The sequence below is a fragment of the Euprymna scolopes genome, chromosome 11, assembly GCF_053919585.1.
Source record: "Euprymna scolopes isolate OS-2025 chromosome 11, ASM5391958v1, whole genome shotgun sequence".
NCBI lineage: Eukaryota > Metazoa > Mollusca > Cephalopoda > Sepiida > Sepiolidae > Euprymna > Euprymna scolopes.
This window is the reverse complement of record NC_136492.1, coordinates 17980625-18008265: the sequence shown is the minus strand read 5'-3', so window position 1 is coordinate 18008265 and position 27641 is coordinate 17980625. Positions and strand designations below refer to the sequence as shown.

At 33.3% G+C, this 27641-nt stretch overlaps 1 pseudogene across 1 annotated transcript in view; it reads right to left on the bottom strand.

Annotated features, from left to right (window-relative positions):
- LOC145287781 (polycomb protein SCMH1-like) overlaps positions 1-27641 on the bottom strand; it is a 64831-nt pseudogene that overhangs the window by 13692 nt on the left and 23498 nt on the right. The window contains exons 4-5 of the transcript XR_013869195.1: positions 18141-18422; positions 8873-9073 (exon numbers count right to left, since the gene is read on the bottom strand). The product of XR_013869195.1 is annotated as a polycomb protein SCMH1-like (transcript). The remainder of the gene's footprint in view (positions 1-8872; positions 9074-18140; positions 18423-27641) is intronic.

Genomic DNA, 27641 nt, shown 5'->3' with positions numbered 1-27641 from the left:
TACATATGCACAATAAATGATAAAATGTACTTTGTCTAACACTATATTGTCGTTTCACAGCATTAGTGGTCATCAGAAACCGAGATTGATTGAATGAGATAATATACATCCATTTCTCCCTTCCTAGTTGACTACTGTTTTTACAGATAAACTATGAGGCATACAACAGTGTTAGTTTAAATGAATATAGCTAATCTCTTTCTTTTCTATAAGACACTTTACTGATGAAAAACAGGCAAAAGTTGACTAAAAATGAGTGCTTTATGCTAAATTGATGATTTAATTATGGTTAATTTGGGCTAACGTTTTTATTAATCCCTGCAACCTCTTTCTCACAGAAGAGATGTTGCAAGTTTGTCTTTATTTTATCATTATTCTCATGGCAAGTGCTCGACTGAGCTTAAATCTATGCCCCTCCCCTCGCCAAACTTTCACAAGAAACACTAGTCTAGCTGAAAACACTATCAATAATTCCCCCCACTCTTTATCTGTGCCTAACCTTAAACGTAGATTCCATGAACAAAGCTTCTTTCTTAGAACTGCACGCCCATGGAACTGTCTCCCGTTTTCCAGCTGACTACAATATGGTTGTCTTCAAGTCCAATGTAAACAAGTTTTTGATGAGCTGTTCCGCTCCAGTTAACAAATTTACCGAATTTCCGTTACTATCAATTACTATATTGTCCAATTGACTACTGTACATTCTTTAACCCTTATCCTCGAGCGGCTCCTGGGCCTTGATAAGTATCGATGCCTATGTAAAAAAATAAAATAAAAATAAATAAAAAAATCCTTAACTATGCATCAAACAGATACTACAATACTTAATTAGCAGCACCTTAAATACAAACACATTTTGCATCTAAAAGCATGTTCTAAACCAGTTTATTCATTCAAGATTTTCCATATCAAGTTTTTACTTGCTAATACTTTTTCAACTTCATATTTGGCGACCGCACGCCTTTCTGGCTTAATAAATAAAAAAGAAAACTAGAGAGTTCTACATGAAATATCAACTAGCACAACCTCGATAACACGACATGAGGAAAGACTTTTATTTCTGAGGAAAATTAAAAAAAAAATATATATATATAACTTTCTCTAATGAGGAATTTTTAAATTCCAAATTAGAAAAATAAACAAATGAAATTATTTTATTCGCATCTAAAAGTGTGTTCTAAAACAGTCTGTGTATTCTATATTTTCCATTTCAAGATGCTTTCACTTGCCGACACTGTTTCAACTTCATATATATATATATATATATATATATATATATATATATATGCGACTCGATAGTTTTTACTTTGAAAAAATAGACAGCCACATACAAATATACAAACACATGAGAAATATATAGGATTACTGGTATGAATAAATTAAAATTAAAAGGCATTTCTTTTTATAAATGAAAAGTTTGGCGGGAGACCCCCTCAATATTATTAGTATGAATAATTGAATTTTTTTTTTTTATTTAGAAACTATATGTTGACTGACTATATTGATTTTTTTTTGCAATTCATGTAAGAATGCATAATCAGAAAAAAAAATTTTTACAGCTAAGATCAAAGTGTAGTATCTGTTCTTCACATCAGCATCATTTGACACCGGAATCTTTCATGTAATTATCTCCCTTAAAAATGAAATGCGATAAATGTTTTTGAAGCAATTTTTCATTTTTTTTTTTTTTATTATTAATAATAGTAATGTAGATGAAATTGTATATCTACAATTAGTATTTGTCAATATCAATTAGAAATGTACATTATATAATTTATTAAAAACTGTTAAAGAACATATATAATATATATCAGTTTTGCTTGCGAGAATTTCAGAATGGATACATATACTGTATAATGCAATTTTTTTTTTATTTGTTAAAGATAAAAATACAGATTCACAAGATTAAGAGAAATGTGTGTGTGTGTGTGTGTGCGCGTTGAATAAATAACAGGTGAAAGCTTTGCGTTTCTTGGTAAAACCATATTCTATAATACTTTATCATATCTGCCTTCCTAAGAGAGAGACAGGGGGGAGAGAAAGTGGGGTATTACAGGAGAGAAGGGAGAGAGTGTTCCATTATAGGAGAGAGAGAGACAAAGTAGGGTACTATAGGAGAGAGAGAGAGACACAGTACGGTACTATAGGAGAGAGAGAGAGACACACACAGTAGGGTACTATAGGAGAGAGAGAGAGAGACAGTAGGGTACTATAGGAGAGAGAGAGAGAGACAGTAGGGTACTATAGGAGAGAGAGAGAGAGACAGTAGGGTACTATAGGAGAGAGAGAGAGAGACAGTAGGGTACTATAGGAGAGAGAGAGAGAGACAGTAGGGTACTATAGGAGAGAGAGAGAGAGAGAGACACAGTAGGGTACTATATGAGAGAGAGAGAGAGACACAGTAGGGTACTATAGGAGAGAGAGACACAGTAGGGTACTATAGGAGAGAGAGACAAAGTAGGGTACTATAGGAGAGAGAGAGACACAGTAGGGTACTATAGGAGAGAGAGAGACACAGTAGGGTACTATAGGAGAGAGAGAGACACAGTAGGGTACTATAGGAGAGAGAGAGACACAGTAGGGTACTATAGGAGAGAGAGAGACACAGTAGGGTACTATAGGAGAGAGAGAGACACAGTAGGGTACTATAGGAGAGAGAGAGACACAGTAGGGTACTATAGGAGAGAGAGAGACACAGTAGGGTACTATAGGAGAGAGAGAGACACAGTAGGGTACTATAGGAGAGAGAGAGACACAGTAGGGTACTATAGGAGAGAGAGAGACACAGTAGGGTACTATAGGAGAGAGAGAGACACAGTAGGGTACTATAGGAGAGAGAGAGACACAGTAGGGTACTATAGGAGAGAGAGAGACACAGTAGGGTACTATAGGAGAGAGAGAGACACAGTAGGGTACTATAGGAGAGAGAGAGACACAGTAGGGTACTATAGAAGAGAGAGACACAGTAGGGTACTATAGAAGAGAGAGACACAGTAGGGTACTATAGGAGAGAGAGACACAGTAGGGTACTATAGGAGAGAGAGAGACACAGTAGGGTACTATAGGAGAGAGAGAGACAAAGTAGGGTACTATAGGAGAGAGAGAGAGAGACAAAGTAGGGTACTATAGGAGAGAGAGAGAGAGAGACAAAGTAGGGTACTATAGGAGAGAGACCAAGTAGGGTACTATAGGAGAGAGACCAAGTAGGGTACTATAGGAGAGAGACCAAGTAGGGTACTATAGGAGAGAGACCAAGTAGGGTACTATAGGAGAGAGACCAAGTAGGGTACTATAGGAGAGAGACCAAGTAGGGTACTATAGGAGAGAGACCAAGTAGGGTACTATAGGAGAGAGACCAAGTAGGGTACTATAGGAGAGAGACCAAGTAGGGTACTATAGGAGAGAGACCAAGTAGGGTACTATAGGAGAGAGTACTATAGGAGAGAGACCAAGTAGGGTACTATAGGAGAGAGTACTATAGGAGAGAGACCAAGTAGGGTACTATAGGAGAGAGAGAGACAAAGTAGGGTACTATAGGAGAGAGAGAGACAAAGTACGGTACTATAGGAGAGAGAGAGACAAAGTACGGTACTATAGGAGAGAGAGAGACAAAGTACGGTACTATAGGAGAGAGAGAGAGACAAAGTAGGGTACTATAGGAGAGAGAGAGAGACAAAGTAGGGTACTATAGGAGAGAGAGAGACAAAGTAGGGTACTATAGGAGAGAGAGAGAGACAAAGTAGGGTACTATAGGAGAGAGAGAGACAAAGTAGGGTACTATAGGAGAGAGAGAGAGACAAAGTAGGGTACTATAGGAGAGAGAGAGACAAAGTAGGGTACTATAGGAGAGAGAGAGACAAAGTAGGGTACTATAGGAGAGAGAGAGACAAAGTAGGGTACTATAGGAGAGAGAGAGACAAAGTAGGGTACTATAGGAGAGAGAGAGACAAAGTAGGGTACTATAGGAGAGAGAGAGACAAAGTAGGGTACTATAGGAGAGAGAGAGACAAAGTAGGGTACTATAGGAGAGAGAGAGACAAAGTAGGGTACTATAGGAGAGAGAGAGACAAAGTAGGGTACTATAGGAGAGAGAGAGACAAAGTAGGGTACTATAGGAGAGAGAGAGACAAAGTAGGGTACTATAGGAGAGAGAGAGACAAAGTAGGGTACTATAGGAGAGAGAGAGACAAAGTAGGGTACTATAGGAGAGAGAGAGACAAAGTAGGGTACTATAGGAGAGAGAGAGACAAAGTAGGGTACTATAGGAGAGAGAGAGACAAAGTAGGGTACTATAGGAGAGAGAGAGACAAAGTAGGGTACTATAGGAGAGAGAGAGACAAAGTAGGGTACTATAGGAGAGAGAGAGACAAAGTAGGGTACTATAGGAGAGAGAGAGACAAAGTAGGGTACTATAGGAGAGAGAGAGACAAAGTAGGGTACTATAGGAGAGAGAGAGACAAAGTAGGGTACTATAGGAGAGAGAGAGACAAAGTAGGGTACTATAGGAGAGAGAGAGACAAAGTAGGGTACTATAGGAGAGAGAGAGACAAAGTAGGGTACTATAGGAGAGAGAGAGACAAAGAGGGTACTATAGGAGAGAGAGACAAAGTAGGGTACTATAGGAGAGAGAGAGACAAAGTAGGGTACTATAGGAGAGAGAGAGAGAGACAAAGTAGGGTACTATAGGAGAGAAAGAGAGACAAAGTAGGGTACTATAGGAGAGAGAGAGACAAAGTAGGGTACTATAGGAGAGAGAGAGAGAGACAAAGTAGGGTACTATAGGAGAGAGAGAGAGACAAAGTAGGGTACTATAGGAGAGAGAGAGACAAAGTAGGGTACTCTACTATAGTACCCTACTTTGTCTCTCTCTCTCCTATAGTACCCTACTTTGTCTCTCTACTTGGTCTATACATAGGTAAATGTCCGTTTGACCCCCAATTAAGCCCACTGTGCTGTAATGCCCCACCTTCTCTCGTCCTCTCCTGTAGTGTCCCACTTTTTCTCTCCACCTCCTATAATACCCCACTTTCTCTCAATCCTATAATACCCCACTTTCTCTCTCTCTTATAATACCCCACTTTCTCTCTCTCTCTTATAATACCCCACTTTCTCTCTCTCTCTTATAATACCCCACTTTCTCTCTCTCTCTTATAATACCCCACTTTCTCTCTCTCTCTCTTATAATACCCCACTTTCTCTCTCTCTCTTATAATACCCCACTTTCTCTCTCTCTCTCTTATAATACCCCACTTTCTCTCTCTCTCTCTCTTATAATACCCCACTTTCTCTCTCTCTCTTATAATACCCCACTTTCTCTCTCTCTCTTATAATACCCTTCTTTGTCTCTCTCTGCTATAGAACCCTTCTTTGTCTCTCTCTGCTATAGAACCCTTCTTTGTCTCTACAAAGTAGGGTACTATAGGAGAGAGAGAGACAAAGTAGGGTACTATAGGAGAGAGAGAGACAAAGTAGGGTACTATAGGAGAGAGAGAGAGACAAAGTAGGGTACTATATGAGAAAGAGAGACAAAGTAGGGTACTATAGGAGAAAGAGAGACAAAGTAGGGTTCTATAGGAGAGAGAGACAAAGAAGGGTTCTATAGCAGAGAGAGACAAAGAAGGGTTCTATAGCAGAGAGAGACAAAGAAGGGTTCTATAGCAGAGAGAGACAAAGAAGGGTTCTATAGCAGAGAGAGACAAAGAAGGGTTCTATAGCAGAGAGAGACAAAGAAGGGTTCTATAGCAGAGAGAGACAAAGAAGGGTTCTATAGCAGAGAGAGACAAAGAAGGGTTCTATAGCAGAGAGAGACAAAGAAGGGTTCTATAGCAGAGAGAGAGACAAAGAAGGGTTCTATAGCAGAGAGAGACAAAGAAGGGTTCTATAGCAGAGAGAGACAAAGAAGGGTTCTATAGCAGAGAGAGACAAAGAAGGGTTCTATAGCAGACAGAGACAAAGAAGGGTTCTATAGCAGAGAGAGACAAAGAAGGGTATTATAAGAGAGAGAGAGAGAAAGTGGGGTATTATAAGAGAGAGAGAGAAAGTGGGGTATTATAAGAGAGAGAGAGAGAGAAAGTGGGGTATTATAAGAGAGAGAGAGAGAAAGTGGGGTATTATAAGAGAGAAAGTGGGGTATTATAAGAGAGAGAGAGAAAGTGGGGTATTATAAGAGAGAGAGAGAAAGTGGGGTATTATAAGAGAGAGAGAGAAAGTGGGGTATTATAAGAGAGAGAGAGAAAGTGGGGTATTATAAGAGAGAGAGAGAGAAAGTGGGGTATTATAAGAGAGAGAGAGAAAGTGGGGTATTATAAGAGAGAGAGAGAAAGTAGGGGTATTATAAGAGAGAGAGAGAGATAGAAAGTGGGGTATTATAGGATTGAGAGAAAGTGGGGTATTATAGGAGGTGGAGAGAAAAAGTGGGACACTACAGGAGAGGACGAGAGAAGGTGGGGCATTACAGCACAGTGGGCTTAATTGGGGGTCAAACGGACATTTACCTATGTATACCTATAATGTAAGTGGTTATGCTTTTTTAGCTCTTTGAGTTAATTTTTGACATCAAATAGGGTGGTATACCATGGTACTGGCCAGGCTCAACTCTTCTTAACTTCGGTGATCTAGGGAGAACTGATGTGTAAACGTGATTTTGTGTATGTGTGTGTGTATATATGGTAGGTTGTTGGAAAGCTGATATTCAACATAAAAATCGTTCTTTTAAGAGTCCACGGACCAAAACATCATAAATTTGCTGATAGACAAATTTTAGGCATTTACGGACAAACTTTAAATGCCTGTATCTTTAAAACTATTCAAGCTAAGAAGACGAATGAGACGTCTACGTGATACTGCATGAAACAAGCTTTTCAAATATTAAGTTAGAATGAGAAAATACACTACTAAAAAGGTTACACAATGAAAAAAACTAATTTATTAATTCAATGTATCCGATAACTGATCATGCATCATGCATCAGTCAAAAAGCACAACAAAGACTCATATTCACTGTTGCAACCATGAATTGCAGTTTTAAGCTGCTCACAACTTCTAATGCTGTGACCTAATGACTTGTCTGCAGTTTTAACGTTCACTTGTCTTCATAACAATGGGATCACTCTTGTCCCAGAGTCTGTTAATTTGATAAATTGTTAAAATATACCGGCCACAGGCAAAGTTTGCGTCTTTTTTTTTTTTTTTTTTTTTTTTTTAATGGAAAAAAAATGTTCATTTTTATTGTAAAAAAAACAAAAAAACAAACTTGTTCATATGTTCCATTTTTTATAATGAAGTAAATTTACGGAATCTGACTAAGGTGCTTATAGCACATATTTCGGGGTTTCTGGAATGTGACGTCAGAGCAAAACGAACATTCAATCTCTCTACCTCTCTATCTATCTATCTGGCGTTAAGACTTACTTTCTATATATATATCTCTCTCTCTCTGCTTAAAATCTAATGAGCCAGACAACCCCCTCTCTCTGTAAATGATGTGGCGTGGCAGACACTTGGCTGAGGGAAGTGGGACAGAGGTTGGGTGTGAATATCGCCGTAACAAGCAGAAATACGTCGTCATGGCAACCAGACAGCAAACATTTGTGGCGGGAAAAGCGGACCACGAGGGGATTTGAAAAATATGAAATAAACAGTTGGCGAAAAGAAGCGATACAGCCCGGTGTACAAACATTATCTCCGAGAATCGAACCTCATCGAAGATTGAGATTTGAATCAATTCAATTGCGGATTATTAGTCAAATACAATCGTATTGTCGATTGAACTCAACATTAAATCTGATTGAGATTTGAATTAAATTGCAGATTATAATTCAAATACAATCGTATTGTCGATTGAACTCACATATATTCTTATTTGGAACTAAGATTCGAGGAAGAGATAGACTTTCGCCATCTCAACTTTTTTCTTGGATATTGTGTTTGCGAACTTATGATCCGTGTTTACCCTAACGGACTAAACAGCTAAGTTTGGCCTATCTCATGCCAATATCTTTTCTTATCCACAAACTTTTATACATATTGTACTGTAATTGCATGTCGCATACATCTGGCAAACATCCCAAAAATACGTCTATCTCACTCATTCTTTTTATCGGAGCTTTTTCTTCTTTTTTGTATATAAAAGTCTTCCTTGAATTTTAAACTTTGAGTGTTTGTTTCGTCATTCATTGGTCTGTTGTTCCATTCCCCTTAATGATATGTTTCGCTGGTTGATCCGACATCCGACGATTAACCGAAGATAATTATGAGATATTGGATATAAGATAAAATAAATTTTTGTGTCTCGATCTGATTGCCAATCAATTCGGTCATCCATTAACCGGGTCGTGACAGGAAGAAATTCAAATATACTCCTTGGTAAAATAACTAGTCGCAATTTTGCAAAAATTGCGAATTCACAAACTTCAAATAGGAATATCTTGAGAAATAATTGGAGTTTCAAGACAATTGAGCCTATTTTTTGCAACCTCACACTCTGAGCTATTCAAATATATAGGTTTCATAATGATTTGAGGAAGTTGCTAAAAATCCATATGTCCACTGTGTACAGGAGAGAAAGAGTGAGAGAGAAAGTGGGGTGTTACAGGAGAGAGAGAGAGTGAGAGAGTGGTGTATTACAACAGAGAGGAAGTGGCGTATTACAACAGAGGGGGAAAGAGAGAAAGTGAGGTATTACAGGAGAGAGAGAGAGATTAAGTAGAACATTATGAGCGTGAGGGAAGGAGTAAGAAGTATTACACGAGATACAAGTTTTATTTAATGGCTATTTTAATAAACAGGATTAAAAAAAGAAATCTAAAAACGGTTAAAAAAACGAAATGGAGAGTATTAAGTGAAAGATGGGAATACTGACATAGTCGTGTACCTGTGACAATGACTTTGCTGCTTCCATCTTTGAGTAAGTTGAACACTGTCTGTTCGTGATTGCCACATTCTATACAGCCTTGTGCCACCTCTCGAAGGACTCGTTGCAATGTACCAGGGCCATAATGAAGAGGTAACTGTTGCACTTTGCGTGGGTTCAAATAACTACCAGGATTACACGAACGGTTGATGTAGACGCACACTGAAAGAGTTGGAAAAAGAAACAAAATAATTAGAAAAAAAATTTTTTTCTTTTTTTTTTTAAAATAAAATAAAGAGATTTTCAAATTTTAGTTACACACACACACACACTAGCAGGTCACCCGGCATTGCCCGGTTTTAAAATAAAAATACGCTTAAATATGATATTTTGATTAATGCAGATTTCGTATTTATTATTATATTGGACCCAATATATAGTAATGATTTATTTAAAAAAAAAAAAAAAAAAAAAAAAAAAAAAAAGACTCATGCGCCACCACAGAGAATTGAAACCGAAACATTTAGCTTACGATTTACTTTTTCCTTTGCCGTTAATGACTGTACTATGAAAACATGTTTACTGCAAAGATAAAAATTAAAAAATGAACCAATAGCTATTAGGTCATGGATGCATATTCATAATGCTGTCATTCGATCTTCACCTGGCAAATTCCATTTTTTTTTTTTTTTTTTTTTTTTTTTTTTTTTTTTTTTTAATTTTCAGACTTTTGCACTGATTTTCCCCGAGCTAAAACCCAAATACAAAGTTTCACATACCCTATAAAGTTTCATGTTTGTAGATCAAAAACTGACAGGAGTTTGGTAGGCAAAATATTTTAAACAAAAATATATACACATACATAAATACATATATAGAAAGAGGTTTGCGTTTACTATAAGCTTTTTACGCAAATATTATGCAAGTATAAATCATGTAGAATATTTGCATGAATATAATTGCACGTAATAGTTAACTAAAGATGATCATCCCATAAGAAAACCGAAAAAACTAACAGGGAATTAATTCAAATGAACGTTTAAAATGCAAATTAGCTAGATCTTTTGCTGATGAATCCAATTCAACGATCCATCTAACAAAGTTGTATTTTCTTGTTAAATAAATAGAAAAAAGGGGTTTTTAATATGAATATCGATACACAAAAAAAAACAACAAAAAAAACACACACACACACATATATATATATATATATATATATATATATAAAAATGTAAAAACCTGAAGTCTGCTGGTTAGTACTAGCCATTGCACTGACTGAGATTAGAAGTTATACAAAATGTGTGGATGGTTCTATACACAGACTTCATCATTAGAAACAAATTTGTGGATTTTCGAAAACTTAGTTGTTGTGGCGGACTTCATACACTAAAAATCAACAAGAATATATATACATATATATATATATATATATATATATGTATATATTACACCCACACACCCCGGCAGGAATTGTCATCTTGCACCAATGATTGCATAAGTATGAAACACTAGTGTTTATAGATGTAAAAGAATTATTTAATTAAAATGATCAAGCACCTTTAAGAATATACTTAAGGATGGGCACTGTCTAGGAAGTATAAACTAAGAGACAGGCAACTGGCGTTTACGTTGTTCGAACACTCTGAATTGTCTAATATCTGCACCTGAATTGAGTGTTTATTAATTACTAATTCCTTTCATTCTAGTGGAAATTGTTTGGTAGCACGATGGTAAAGGCTTTGCAGTTAAAGTAAAAAATGATTTCATGGCTGGGCTCAAATTTCTCCACCGGCAGAAATTGTCATTCTACACTGATTATTGCATGAGCATGAAACACTAGTATCTAAGCATTAGATACTATATATGTGTGTGTGTGTGTGTGTGTGTGTGTGTGTGTGTGTGTGTGTGTGTGTGTGTCAGGCCAAGAATATCTCTGAAAGTATCAGTCAAAAGCATTAACTTTTTTTTATATTAAAACCAATCTATAGGATTATATCATTGCCAAGGGTAAAAGGGGTAACCAGATAAAATAAGTGATCATATTATACAGATTGATGTGGGATCTCCCAATATAATTTTATAGTTAGGCTTTTTTAGTTAACATTAAAATATCCGGCTCTAGTTTTAGTGGTTATTTAAGGAATACGGATTTTAGAAGAAAAAGTCTTATACCAGTGCAAAAACAATTATTAACGTTTTTAACATTTAAGTTGAGATAAAATCAAAGAGGCGTTTTTAGCACTGAAAGTCCATAATTTTGCCAGAGTCATCCATACTGGATTTATAGTAAGAACAATGGGTTCCACATTTTAGCCAAGTTTCAAAAAAATCTAATGGATGGATCAAAAGTTATGGGGCAAAATGTGTCATTTTAGGGCATTTTTGACCTCTTCAGCCCCTGTGGGCGCAACGTGAATTTTCGTAAAAATATTTTTTTACTGTTTTTTTTATTTTTATTTTTTATTACATTTTCACCCCAAACAAGGTGCATTGCCACTTTGGTGTAGGGGGCTACTATCAGGGGCAGCAACTACTGGGGCACTATGTTGGGATTTGGGCAGCAAGATGTCGGTTCACGTTGCACTTGAACTTCTGCATGTCAGTACAGTTGGGGAAGCAGGAACTTGGAATGGAATTCCAGAGTCTAGCGGTTCTGGGGAAGAAACTACTGGAGTAGAAAGATCTTTTACATCTGGGGATCTCTACTGTGTGGGGATGGGATTTAGCTGCCTGTCGGGTTTGTCGAGGGTGTCTACGTCGTGGGGGCACAAGTGTCTGCAGTTCGTCAGAGCATTCACCATTAAAATACTTGTAGAACAGGCAGAGGGATGCAACGTTTCGTCGATGGGACAGAGGCTGAAGCTTAGATGCCAGTTCATGGCCTATCAGATTGGCGATTCTTTTTTGAATCTTGTCTAGGAGCGAGAGACTAATAGCAGATCTGTGCACATCTATTTAATGAAATACAATTTGTGGCAAAATTTCAGGAAAAACTAATGGACGGTTATCTGGCAAGAGTATGGACGCATGGAAGCACGGACGCCATTGAATGAAAGCATAGGTCCCTCTCCGATAAATCAGGGGACCAATAAACTGTGCCGTTTGAAATTCTGGAGTTCAACATGATACACCTTAAGAATGTCGACGCTTACAGAGTCCGAAACGAAAGAATAACATCCAAAATTTAAAAAATAGTTCAAATAATATAGATTGGCTCTACTTCACTAAAAATGCACACACATTTACTAGCAGGGAGACCTAACATTGCCTGGGATTGAATGAGGATCAACACTTCCAATACTTTTATCATCAAAATTGGTGAAATCGCCCATTTTTCAGCCAAATCACTTAATTGCATGCTCTAGTCAGGGACTCCCCGTGGTGAACCAAGAGGAAGCTTCATATATCTCCCTGCAGTGGCTTAGTCCACAATACATTGTAGTTTACATTGCACTGTAGAGAACTTACTGTTGATTTTATTATTTTTATATAATGATTTGAATTAAAGTTTAAAATACAAAAGTCAAGTATCATGGTTTGATTATGCTCTAAACAGAAACATTTATTTCAAACGTGCTCCTGTCATATCAAAGAACCTACTGTTGGCTTTATGTTAGTGATAAAACTTCTCAAATGCACTTGTGATGTTAGGCTATATAAGGGTGATACTTATCAGTTGAGGCATTCTAATAAAAATCTATATAAGACACTCCCAGACACAAAGTACAGTTATGCAGAACAGGAAAGGAAAAAAATAAGAAAGAAAGAAATCAGCTCAGCCGTATCGGAATCCATAGGGACCAAACTCATACAAAGTGCTTCATGTATATATATATAAGTAGAGATACATATATAAAACTAAATGTGACTGCTTCGTGTTTCTTGTATTACATTTCTGTATTTATTATAGTGAAAAAAAAAAAAATCTTTAAGAATAATAAATGCCTTCTGTCTAAAACTGAAAAAGCAAGTTTAATTTCTTCCTCCCCCACCCCCCGTTTATTTGTGAGACTTTCATCTACAGCGTGTTGGGTCCGTTAAAATATTACAGAAGATTATCCTGAACTGTTAAAAAAGTGTACAGTGTTACATTAAGAGTTTCAGATGCTGGTGGTGTCATATAACATTTGAAATATAGTTTAAATACGATTGCTAAAATGCTGAATCAGTCATACATTTCATTTGTGTGCACTTTTTTTTTTTTAAAGTCTTCTAATAACTAGCACATTGCAAGGTGACGATGGTCTAGTGGTTAATGACATTGACTGACAACCTGGGTATCCCATGTTCGAATCTAATTCATTCCACATGTCACTTTCACTTAGGAAGTTGGCAACCCTCATGTAGTCCCTCCTGTAATCTCTGATATCTTTCTAGAAAGAAAGAAAGAATTCTGACTAGAAAAAAAAATACCAAGAAAACGATAGAATCTGATTCATACAATATGATGCTGACTACCACATTTTAAGGTTTCATTTTATTTTGCTTTGGAAAACAAAAAATTTTTTTTGTAAATTTAAGAAATGCATTTAATATATTTTTTATTCAATTTAAAGTTACTTTTCAAAAAGGTAATTATTTTCTTCATTTTTAAGAATGTAATTAAATTTTTGTATTCACTTATATAAATCTGTGTCTATTAAAGTCTTTTTCATAATATTCATCTGATAAAGATAAATATTATGAAAAAGACTTTAATCAAAATTTTAATTTATAACATACTAAAAGAATTTTTTTAAGTCAGGGGTAATTTTATGGGAGAAAAAAAATAATTGAAGCCTTTTGAACATATCTTCAAGAAAATGTCTGTGGAAAATGGACAGGAACAATAGTATGAATTTTTTCTTAAATTCAAAACACACATAAATATGCATTGCTCTTCATTATTTTTTTTGTTACCTTGTTCATGCATATCTTAAACATGATACAAAATAGGCACATAAATATTTTTAAAAAAAAAAAAAAATCCATATTTTTTTTTTTTTTTAATATTTTGACATTTACTGGTCAATTTTTTCTGTGGAAAAAAATACAAAAAGCATAAAAAATATTTTAATCAACAAATTTGCTTATTTTTGTTTAAAAAAAAAACAAAAAAAAGACACCTAAGACACTGAATACCATTCCCAACAAAATTTTCTTTACTGGATTTTTTGGAATACTATGGATTAAACACAAAATGTTTGAATAAAAAAGTTTATTATTATTATTATTTTTTTTTTTTAACACTTGTTTAATGTTTTAGAGCAGGGACAGTTTTCCATATTGAATTTGCATTTTATTGCTTATAAATGCAAGGATGGGGAGAAGCTTTTTTTTTCTTGAAATAATTTTGTGAAAATTAAATGTTTAAAGGATTCCTTCCAAGCCAGGAAATGATTTGCATTAAAATTGAGAAAACAATACATTTTTTAAATTACTCGTATAAAACAGCCTGGAAGTCAGTACACATATATATATTATTGGATTCCACTGTTGCTTTTTTTTTTTTAAGCATATGAGGTTCACACAACAATTAAGTTGTTCAAAATCCACGCATTTGTTTGTAGCAAATAGTAAAGGTTTGTGTAGAACCATCCACACTTTTTGGAATAACTGCTAATCTCAATCGGTTTGACACACCAATTTTTGTTAGATGATTCAAGTAAGCAATGATGAGCCTGTCCAGTACAAGATGGGTGACCACTTGGAAATACTAGGCACTGTATGTACTGTGCCAGTATGTAGAAATTTTCATTTTTGTATTTAGGAATGAATGTAAAACCAGTAGGAGAGATGTACCCTCAGTCTTCGTTAAGATATGCATCTAGGAGAAGGAAAACTGATACAAAATCTGCGGGTTACTCTCTATGGGATTAAATTGGACATGTATACACATACATATATTATACTAGCAGGCCATCCTATTGGCTACAAACCAAACTGAATTTGTTCCATGGGTTCAAATCCCATACATGTCAAGTCTATAGGCAAAAAATTAATGGAGGAATTTTGGTAGACTGTTCCTAATACAAACAGACAGGGTTTACATCCCCCCACCAAACTCCTCCAATTTTTTTTTCTATAGACTTAAAACTTCATATATAGGGAATTTGGACCCATGGAACAAATTTGATTTGATTTGTAGCCAATTTATTAACTTAACTGAAAACAAATTTTAGAATAACACTGTTTGCATAAAAACACAAAATCATTACAAAAATGAATTTGCTGTGGAAATTGGACTCATACCCTTATGATGGTCACTATTCACTGTTTCCCCAGGAACCAATGAAAGCCTCTGTCTAATTCTTAACCTTAGATTACCATTTAACTTCCTTTTTTTTTCTTTTTTTTTTTTTTTAATTTCTATCATTTTCAACTTTTAAATAAAGTCCTATGTTTCCTTTTTAATGGGTATGCTAACACAGATCCCATGATAACATTGTAGTTGGTTTGATAAAAAAAAAAAAAAAAATGAAAATATACTTATCCAAGTATCCTGGGCAATATACTTTCAGAATATTTACAGTAAAATAAAGTGTTCTCCAAAACTTTAAGTGGAGTTTAAGAACAAACACAGCCAGTACAACTTTTGATAAGATAATTCATTTCTAATATTAAATGTTTTTTTTTTCCATATAACCCCCCCCCCTACAATATTTTAACAAATGTCCATAGACGCGTGAATAAATATTTGTTACACATGTATACACTTATTAATTACACACACTGTCATGTGTGTACAATCTCTCCTGCATCATTATTTTCATGGCAAGTGCTCGTCTGAGCTCCAATCTATGGTTCCTCCTGGCTAATCTTTCATTTCACATAAAACAGTCGACTATCAACAATCTCCCCTCACTATATCTGTGCCTCAATCTAAATGCAGATTTCATGAACAAAACTTCTTTCCTAGAACTGCCTGAGCAACACTGTTCCACTGGCCTGTTTCTGGGCCAACTACAATATGGTAATCTTCAAGTCCAATGTAAACAAGTTCTTGTTGAGTCGTCCCCTTAAATAATCCAAATTCTACCCAGTCTACACCATTAACGATTACTATAATACCACCTTACATTCATTAACCCTTATCCTCGAGTGGCCTTCGGGCTTTGATAAAGGCGACTCGCTTGTAAAGAGAAAGGGAAAAAAAGCACTAAGAATTATGCAAAAGACATTAAACAGAAGCAAATGAGGGGGTTTGTGTGTAAGCCAAATACAAAAGGGAGACAAAGTCATGCTTGTTTGAAAATAAAAGTGATGGCACGTTTTTTTTTTTGTTTTTTTTTTTTTGGCAAAATATTAAAAAAAAAAAAAAAAAAAAAAAAAAATTATTTTAATCCCCCCTACAGTGTTATTTTTCTACATTCAAGCAATCAAGCATAAAATAAATCAAAAAGCAAAAGAAGGCACAAGAGAGTTTTTTTTTCTTTTTTTTTTTATGTTATGCAATTTTCAGGAGAAGACAGGTGAATGACTATTGCTTCTAAATGTTAGTGTTTTAGTTACAGCATGGCGACATTTAAGAAACTAACTTAACTTAGCAAACAAAGCAGTTTTTTTAATATTAGAATGGATGCTTGATTTTGTAGAATTTTATTTTATGTATATAAAAAAAAATGAATACAAGTATATTTGATTAAATAAATAACATGAACATTTTATTTATTTACTTTTTTAAATTTATTTTGGTAGTCTTTGTTGCAGGTGGGAACTGACCAAGAAATCCTCATTGGTTGCAATTCTAAGTATTTTAGTCTGATTTGTAGACCATTTTCAGAGTAAAATGTATTGCGAATATAATGAAATATTTAAATATTCACATAAATCTCAAGAAAAGGTTTAGAATTCAACCTTTAAAAACAAAACTATAGAAAAACTTTGTTGCACATACTCGTCACAAAACAAAAATGTCATATTCCAAAAATCACAAATTGATCAAGTAGGTTTTTTTATTATAATGAATTTGTTTTTTTTATTATATATATATTATATAAAAAAAAAATCATTTTTAAACAATTTTAAGTGATTAATGTGAATTTGGTTGCATTCCAAGGCTGATGTTGCAACTTCAAATTTGTAAACTTATCTGAACCTTTTTTTTTTTTTTTTTTTTTTTTTTCAAGATGGCGATGCAAGACGGTTCCTTTTTGCTCACTGATAAAATTTAATTTTCTTAGTTAAAAAAATAAAACTACTTGATCAATTTACATAATTTTTGGAATATGACATTTTCGTTCCATGACAGGCATGTACAAAAATATTTTACAAAGATTTTTCTGTATTTTTGTTCTATTATTTAGGTTGAACTGTGAACTTGCATCCAGGAAAATTTATGTTCTATGGTTGAAAAGAAATTAGTATTGCAATTAAAGAGATCTTTGTATATCTATACTGAATGAAAAATTCACATTAGTTTCTTTGCTTTCTTTTTTTAATAATAAATTTAATGTAAGGTTTCAAGAATTTGCAGTAATTTTTGATATTCAATGAAATTATTACCATAGTGAATTTATCAGCAAGTTCCCATTTGAAACAAAGCTCATCTGGAAATTTGAAAGGATATCTATGATATACATAATTTTATATATATATATACATATATATATATATATATTTATATAACCAAATATTTGTTTGTGTGTGTGTGTAACTTGATGAAAATGAAAAATATAGTTTTGTTGGGGAAGGGAAGAGGGAAAAGAAAAAAAATTGGGGTCGAATGATTTGGTTTTATGGATATTTGACAAAACTGGTAATATGAATAAAAAAAAAAATTAAAGAAAAGTAGCTGTAAATAATTCATAGATTTCAACATTTGACTTTGTTAGAAAAAAGGGGGAAGGGCAGGATCATAAAAAAATTTAAGGGATCTTAAAATATGTTGTTGCTTCTACCATTCTTTGAAAGAAAAAATGGTGTAGGCTTTTCAGGATGGTATCAATTATTCACAGCAACTTAGGATTTTCAGGGCCTTTTCTCTATTGTCATAGGGTCATATGCAATTTTTAAGAGATGATGATGATATGACAATGATGAGGATGATGATGAATTGTGATGTTGTCTTAGCAACAAACTGAAGGAAAAAAAAACGTTTTAGAACAGAAGTAGGAGGAAGAGGAATAAAAGAGTGAAAAAAAAGTAAAAATGAGATTATTTTTAACAATTTGAGTGGAATATGTCAGTAGTAGGTATTGTTGTAGTCAAAAACAAAAACAAAAACAAAAAAAAAACAAGGAAGAGGCGGATGTATGTGTGTGTGTCAACAGTAGCAACAGGTGGTTAGAACTGAAGAGAGTTTACTGACCTGTGGTGCTGTTTAGTGTGGAACTTGTATCAGGTTCTGTGATCGTGACTACCGGGGAATGGGCCTCTCGTGGCGAGAGCTGTTGGTCAGGGCTGGAGGGGCTGGCGAGAGAGGAGCGCGACTGCCCCCCACCCCCTGGGCTTGAGGCTGGGGTGGTGGTGGTCGTGGTGCTGGTCTGACCGTGGGTGGTCACTTGACTGGATGACGGAGCCCCAGGAGCAGGCAGGTTCAGCACCAGCGGCTGGTGTCGTAACACCTTGTTCAGTTTGTACTGCGACGTGCCTACGAGTCAGAAATCATCAACCAGGGTCAGAAACTCGTCACAAGACGAAGATTCACGTCCACACATCGAGGATTTTTTTTTTTTAAACATTAAAAAGGGCCTTAAAAATATTTTACTTATTCACTTAATTTTATATATATATATTTTAAATATTACTATTCTATATATAATATAATAAAAAAAACAAAAAAAAACTTGACAAAACAATCGCTACAAAATAGAGACACCGATCTATTTTTATCTTATATAAATATCTCAAGAGATAGCTTTCAAATGTTTTCTCATTAAAATAGAAGTTTAACATTTATTTTTAATATCCAAAAATTATAGAAATACAAGGATGCTAAAATACTGGAATTTTCTTTATAAACTAAAATAATCTAAGCTTTCTAAAGTAATATATTAAAACATCTACATTAATTTCAGATATAAGTTCTAAAAAATATATATATTTTTTAAATTGAGATCAAAAACAAATAGCAATAATACAGAATTATTTTTAAAAACAAAATCCAAAAATTCAAAAAATTCACTCAAAAAATTCAACAAGCAATTTTTAAGTAGAAAGATTCAAATTTTTTTTATTTTCTCTCTTCCTCTTGGCTAATTATTTATTAAACAAACCAAAAGTAAAACCAAAATTAAAATAAAAAGGCATATTCAAAAGTAGCTAGTTATGTGTGTATGTATATATACACACACAGGCACACACGCACATATATATATATACACACACACACATTGCATAGACATGTTTATCCTTAAATTTAATAGCAATATTTAAAGAAAAAAGGAAATTTAAAAAAAAAAAATAATAATTAAAAAAAAAACGAAGATGGCTAACATTTAATCTTTTGGATGAGATGAAGTCTTTAATGAGAATTAAATACATGCAAGAATATACAACACCATTTTTGAAAAAAAAATTTAAAAATGATAAAAAAAAAAAAAAATCATATGAAAAATGAAGTTTGTCAATAGTAAAAAGATCTTAAAATGTGCCCTCAGATTCTAAGTAAGTTTTATACCAGAGTCAGGATTTAGTTTTAAATAAAATTTGTCACCGGTCTCATTTTTTTTTTTTTTTTTTTTTTTTTTTTTTAAAGTTTGAAATGAACACCTATCTATTGTTTTAAAAGCAAGAGAAAGGGAATGCAAGTTAGACCAATAAACAAAGTTACCAAAAAATTGAGAATACAAATGATAAATAATAAACCATGCCTGCTTAAGACCATGAAATCCTACAGGAAGGGGAAGACACCGTTTTCCAGAGTGGCCATTTTGGAATATATTTGAAGGAGCCATTGTCAGAAAAATGTACAGAATTTCTAAGGTGATGATGATGACAAGAAAGGAGATTAAATGATAAAATGGAAAGAGAGATTATCCTCCTCCTCCTCCTCCTGATGCCAAGAACAAAAGATGAGATGAATGATATGAATGGGGAAGGAAAGGATTTTGCTTTCTTTTAAGGGAGGGGGGACAGAAACAAAATGGCTGCAAACAATACAATGAACTTTCTATTTAAAGATGTCTTTCTCTCTCTTACCAGCATCAACTAGCAGGGTAAGGGAGGTTGATAAAAAAAAAAAAAAAAAAAAAAAAAAGGGGGGGGTGACAGAGTGGACCTTTGGTTTTTTTAAAGGAATAAATAAAGATAAAATTATGAGATATTTGTTTCTTTTGTTTGTTTTTTTTAAAGGTAATTTTTGTAAAAAATGAAAATTAATAAAAGGGAAAGTTAAAAACAGAAATTTGGAAAGAAGTTTTAAAGAGATGGGATGAAAAAAAAAAAAAGGCAGGAAGACAAAGGAAAGGGGAGGAAGGTTTCAAGCAAAAAAAAAAATAAATAAATAAAATTAAAAAAAAATAAGCTCCAAATGTTAAAAAGGTATTGGTTGTTAGTTGGCTCTACAAGGAGGTTAGCTATAAAAAGTATACTTTTAAATGGCAATGATTAAAGTTAAAAAAAAAAAAAAAAATTAAAAAAAAAAAAAAAAAAAATCGCATTGAAGTGCCAGCTGAAAAAAAAAAAAAAAAAAAAATTGAAGAAAAAGCAAACAATTGGGAAGGATTTTTTTGTCTTGATTTTAAATAACCATGTAGTTTGAGAAAAAAACTGTCAATCCTCACTTTCCATAAACCATGTTTCTGACAAAGGGGGAAGAATTGTAGTTTTCTGGGTCATAATCTACATCTAATGCTTATTGTTAGTTAGTTTTTTACTTTTTTTAGCTCCTTGCATCAAGTGGCTTGATACCTTGATAGTTTAAAAAAATAAATATAAAATAAAATTAGAAAGATTTTTATAATGTCAAGCACCTACATTCATGAATTTGCATATTATTAAACTAATTATAAAGTTTTCGGGGAAACAAACTTTTTTTTTCTTGCATACTCTATCAAAATATACATAAAAAATGGATTTTATAAATATATAAAAGTTATGTTCAGAAAAGGACACATCTTACTTTGTGTTGTATAGGCATATGCATGTTGATGGATTTTTCATCAGCCAGAAAAAAACTCTTAACACAAACTTTGTTTTGTATAAAAATATAAAAATATTTTCTTTATTTTTTATTGCCTCGTGTGCAGGCACCAAGCTAGAAATGAAGTGTGGATAGGAGAGTGGGTGAATGGAACCACAAGCTCGTCTAATGTTGCTTTGCCGGGCGACTGTTTGCTTCTCTTGCCTTTTTCTCTGGGCTATATATATGACCTGCTCTCTGCAGGTGCACTAACCTCAGCAGCTGTGTGCATTAAATAGTTGATCTTTCACCACCAACGACATCAATTTGACAACCTGACAAGCATCATTCAGTGCGTTTTGGCTACGAGCTATCATACATGCGTGTGCTTGTTCACCCTCAACACGCAACAATTAGCCACAATTTATAAATGACTGCACAAGTTTAATCTTAGTTTGCTATGCATGTGTCTCACCCCTTCCTACTTTGTTTAATCCCGCTTTAATATTCCTATTTACTTGCCTCCCCACAAGGGCAGAGTTAAACACAAGGTCAGTTTTTAATGTAGGGGAAAATCCAGCTCTCCAAAAAAAGGTGCACTCTGGATAGGAACAAAAATAAAAATTGTCTCGGTCATGAAGGATTTCTCCTCCACTAACCAAGGATAGAAAAGGTGAAGTGTAGCATCAGAACAGATACTACACTGTGATCTTGGCCCAAAGGCCAAGGAACAAATTCCGCTTTAATATTTCTTAAAGTCTTAGGATTATTTTTCAGCATTGTTTATCTAATTTACATATGTGTGTCTTTCACAACTAGATATAAACATTACTCTTACATAACACTTCTATATCTTTTACAAATGGCGATTTGATATACATCTGTCTAAAGTTCTAACTATAATTCAGGTTTTAGTCATTATACTCTCAAATGCTCAATTTCTTTTAAACTAATATACTATCTTTGTGCATGTCAGTGGCATTCACCCTGGGCGGGTTGAATCGTCTTCCTCCTTTGGAGGAAGTTTCATAGGAATATCAAGTTTGCAAGCAGTCCCCAGTTGCATGTAATATACTATCGTTCAATCCTCAAGTCAAAGAAAAGGGAATAGAGTATATTTCTAGTTTCATGAGACTATCCACCTACGCACTGCATTCTCTGGAGAGGGGATATCTGTTTCTGTGCTTATGATACCATCCTATCAGGGGCACTTTTTGAAGGGAAGGGTCACTAGAAAATCATTCAACCTCACTATGTTCCTGATTTTTTTTTTTTTTTTTTTTTTTTTTTAGATGAGGATTAATAATATATATTTGGATTATTTGGACTGCTGTTCTCATCTTGTGTTATTTTTATGCTTCAGTCAATGTAACCTCCGACCTTCTTCAGGTCTATTTTGTCAAACGTGGAATCTGCACAGAATTTTGAATGGAATTGTTTAATTAACAGGGATAGCTTGTTCTTGTTCTGTTAGCTATAACTGGGTAGAAGTTCTAAATAATTCGCAATTGTATTTTTAGTGTTGCCTGCACTGAGGATTGAACTTTCAACCTCCAGAAAAGTAACTGGATTTTACAGAGTACATTATCCACGAGTAAATAAGTAACACTCTTCTGGAGATTGAAAAAACTGAAATATTTCTAGTGTGGGCGACACTAAAAATACACTTGCGAATTACTTAGGACTTCTACCCAGTCATGGCTGACAGAACAAGAGCAAGCTACCCTTGTTAATTAAATAAACGGCTTTGTTCAAGATTGCATGCAGATTCCTGAATTAGACAAGAGGTTACATTAATCGAAACATTGTGTGAATGACACTCAAGATGAGAATAGTAATTCGAATAATCCAGACAATATGACACGTGCGACCTCTGACAAAACATTTCTTATATAGAAGTACACCAACTTGTTACGCAATAATACCTAAACAGACATGTCACAGTTTATGAATTTTCAAATTAAATCAAAGTGAAAGAGGTAGCAATCCCGATCCAATGGATCATGGGTCCATTTTATATATTTACTAGCAGGATGACCTGACGTTGTCCGGGATTGAATGATGATCAAACGAATGTTTCACACTGCCATATTTTTATTGTCATCGAAATTGATGAAATCGCCCATTTTTCAATAAAATCGATTAATTGCTTGCTCTAGTTGGGGGAACTATCGTGGTGCACATAGTGGAAGCTCACATGCCTCTTGCAGTGACTTAGTCCATAATACATTGTAGTCTACATTGCACTGTAGGGAACCTACTATTGATTTTATAAAATTATTTTTAATGACCTGAATTAAAATTTAAAATGCAAAAGTCAAGTATCATACTTCAATTGTGCTCGAAACAGAATGATTAATTTCTAATGCACCCCTGTCATATCAAAGAACTTACCGTTGATTTTATATGTCTAGCCTTTCTGCTTGTGTGGTAATAAAACTTCTCAAATGCACTTGTGATGTTAGGCTGTGTAAGGTGTCAACTTTGATCAAAATCGATGTTTCCTTCTTTCATCGGACTATTTCAATTATTAATTATCAATACTTATCAAAGACATTCTGATATCTGAAAACACTTCTAGGCACATGAAGTACCTCCGTGTGAAATTTTATAAAAATCGGCCCAGCCATTTTCTAGTCCATAGGGAACGAACTCACCCATAAACAGACAAAGTTCTTTTTATATGATAGTAAATAAAACATCCAATGAATTTAACGAGGTTTATACAAGTGCTCAATACCAAGGTAAAGCAAGATATACTTTTGATTTGTTTTTACATAAACATTTAGGTGTCGCTTCACAATCAGGAGTATGTTTCAGTCAACTCGCTATAACTAGTTGACTGAAACATACTCAGTAATGTGTAGCAATACCTAAACCAATATGTGAAACTAAAAGTATATATATATATATATATATATATATATATATATATATATATATACACACACACACATCAACACACACAATATTATAAATATTTAAATTTATATCCACACGTTTCATCCTTTCCTGGGAATCATTAGTGTGGAAGATGATTGTTCTACTTGTCACACAATCTGAAACTTGCAAACCGAAGTCAACATTTTAACCATTTTATAAACAATCTAGACAATATGGCCATAATAACAGCTACAGTGAAAGGAAAAGAATCAAGATATATTCATGTCTATGCAAAGCATATCAAGAAGGCTGTCACAAATAGTGTTCTACAAACCAGTTGGGCAGAACTTCGCAATTTTTTTTTTTTAAACCTATACAGCTCCTTTTGAAAGAAAAGAAATAAGGATAAATGCAAATGGAAGCAGATGAATTAGCTCTGACAATCAGATTCCTCCCCCATGCAGATGCATCATGCTTAACATGCCCACAAAATTTGATAAGCTTAAATACATCATCTCTATCAAAGTAATTCGATATACAAAACATTTCTTAGAATATAAGCAAAACATTAACGGAATAATTAGTTCTCCATCCCAATATTATTACTAAACACGAGCAGAACTCATAGAAATTCCATGGAATGAGAAATTAAATCAACTGTTTTAAGCTGACATTTTTCTGGATAGCAAAAAAATTAGTTTTTTGGGCAGAAAAACCAATAACATGCAGCAAATATGGATTTGCTAACATTTCTCCAAAAATAGTGCCCATTCTATTTTAAATATACAACTGACCAAAATGAGATAAATTAATAAGTACTAATAAATAATCATAAAGTAATATTGTGCTACATAGTTCAATACAAATAATAAAATCACATTGCAAAAGGCAATCTTTAATTTTCTCCTCCAGTTCAGCATCTCTTGGTAGACAATGTGCCCCCCCCCCCCGTTTTCTTTCAAATGTTTCCTTTTTTACATTAACATCTCGTTAACTTCTTTCTTTGGTGAAGGACCATTACATGTAGAAATTACGAGTTTCTTTCTCATACCATTACGATAATGATCACATACAACTGATATCCAAAAACGAGGCTACATCAAAAGGAGGTCACTTATTCTTTTTTTGAATCTATAAATTGTGATATCACTTGTTTATTGCTTCTATGTGATTTACATTTTCTTTTATTGTTGAAATGAAAACATGGTATTAAAAGTTATTTCTATTAAAATTTAATTACAAATTAAATGCAGCAGAATGAAAAAGCTATTTTAATCTGTTAATTTTGACCTTTTGTAATTTGAAAGGAATTTAGGAACAATTAGACTGTCATCAAAGTAATGTCTAGCTTAAAAATTATCAACAAATCCTTATGTATGAAAAAAGTTGAACGCTGTGGAACCATCTAATTTTTAATTTATACGTCCAGTGTCACAAAAAACATTGCAAAGATTAATTAATGAGAAACGAATTACCTCCCTTTATAGTCGCTCTTTATCAGTTAAAAATCATTAAAACCAGTTTCTCTCCAAAAATTTTAAAAAACATAGCTGTCTGTTTACGTTTTCAAATGGGCTACTTCATTTTATAATTAAAATGAAGTCATGTTGAGGTGACTAAGTCTGTTTTTATTATAGTTCCTTTTTAAAAAATTTTAAATAATGTGCAAGTGAACTGACATGTTTCTTTATAATTTATATAAAAAAGATTATTAAAAAAACAAAAAAACAATGTGTGATGTGTTGAATTTTCATTTTAAAAAAATCTAATTTTTTTAAATCAATTCTTTTTAGCTTTAAAAGATTTTTCTAAAAAATTGTTTTAAATTCATTTTTGTTTTATTTTTTTTATTCATTTTATTTCTAATGCATTTTTAAAAATTTTGAAACTACCATGGAATTTCCATGGGTTCTGCTAGTTTAGATTTAATAGATTAAAAAAATCTTAACTTATCAAAAAAAAAAAAAAAAAAGTTATAGTTTTGTACCAATTTGATACAATCAATAATTTAATGACCAGTAAATTTTTACCATAACTGCAGCTCAACATTCACCTTTAAATTAATGACTTATAGGTTTTCAGGTTTGCCAAAAACAAATATCACATTCAAATTTAGAGCAGAAAAGTAGTTTTCTGAATATTAAGGCATTTTTCCTCAATGTATTACTTAATGTCAATGGCAGTCACCATTCTTAACATGAGGAGGATGAAGTCTTTTGTAACACGCATGTACATTATTACTTGTTCAGTTGGGAAAAAACATTGCCGTCATTGAAAACATAATGGATTCTATTCGATAAGGATCTTACAATCCAGAAAACTGCTCGTCTGTCTTAAATTTAAATGTAATATTCGTTTTTAGCATACCCCAAAACATAAGTTGTCATTTTAACAGTGAATATTGAGTTGCTGTTAAAGTAAAAAAAAAAAATACCCAGTAACCAAACATTGTTGCAATAATTTTAACTTTCAAAACCTTACTTTTAGAAAAAATAATTTGGTAGAAAAAAGATTGGGAGTGGGGGGGGGGGGAGAAATGAGTTCAGAGATAATGTCAGGTAGGTACAGCAAGATTAAATGATTTATTTTAAAATAAGTTTTGTAGACTTATATCTATAATCTATTCATCATAACAGGTTTGCAAAAATTTTCATAAAGTTTAACATTTAAAACAACCGTTTGAGGTGAAGGAAAATCTGGAGACAATCCTATTTTATTTCTTACATAAATTGTAAAGACAAATTGCAAAGAAAAAAAAATGTTAACAATTCAAGAGAGACAACCGATTCATACAATGGAACAATGGAACAAAGGAACAAAACCCAAATGTATTCATCAAACATTTTCATGGCATACGTATGCACTAAAAAATTTTTTTTTTTAATATTTGTTAAATTGTCTGAAAGTTCTCAGCATTTTAAAAGTATACGTTTCTGAAGACTTAACGGTTTACTTAAATCACAGATGAAACTTAGCAGGTGTTACATATTTTTTTCCATAGCTGATTAAAAAAGAGGGGAGAAACTTATAACTTTCAACGAGATTTGTGAATTGTATAGTGACAACGCTATAATAGAATCAAACATTCAAAATTAAAAATGGGAAACACCAATCTTGAAAATGACATTTGCAGAAGACCCTTAAAATTTGATATTGATGTTTTGAAGACAAAAATTGAAAGAAAATCCAAATATCACAACTAGAACACTTACACAGGAGTTGGAAGTTTCAAGAAGTACAGTTCATGATGATTTTTATTGAATAAATAAAAAGGAGAAATCTTATATCTATCCTTTTCGTGTACCTTAGAAACGTTTGAAACTTTCCAAACAACCTAATAGATATGCTTGAAAATATTGGCAACATTTCTTGATGTAACTTCTATTAAGCATCTTATATTAAGATGAACATTACAGAGTACAATGGTATACATTTACACAATTATACATTTAACCTGAGCGTTTAAAAAGATGAGTGGAAGTATTCATAAAGCAGGGGAGATAAGTCAATGTCATTTAACCAAGTAATAATGAATATCTCTCTACAATTATATTGTCTGTGTGTCATGTGTGTGACTTTGTTCTTTATAGAGTTGGAAGTTTCAAAAAGTACAGTTTATGATGATTTTTATTGAATAAATATTGTTAAAAAAGGAGAAATCTTATATCTATCCTATTAGTGTGCAAAAAAAAAAAAAAAAAAAAAAAAAAAAAAAAAAGACACTTGAAACTTTCCAAACAACCTAATAGATATAATAGATTTCACACTCCTGTATTTTTTATTTTCATCAAAATCCGCGAAATTGCCTGAAGCTTCACATGCCTCCATGCAGTAACTTAGTCCAAAATATGTTATTTTACGTTG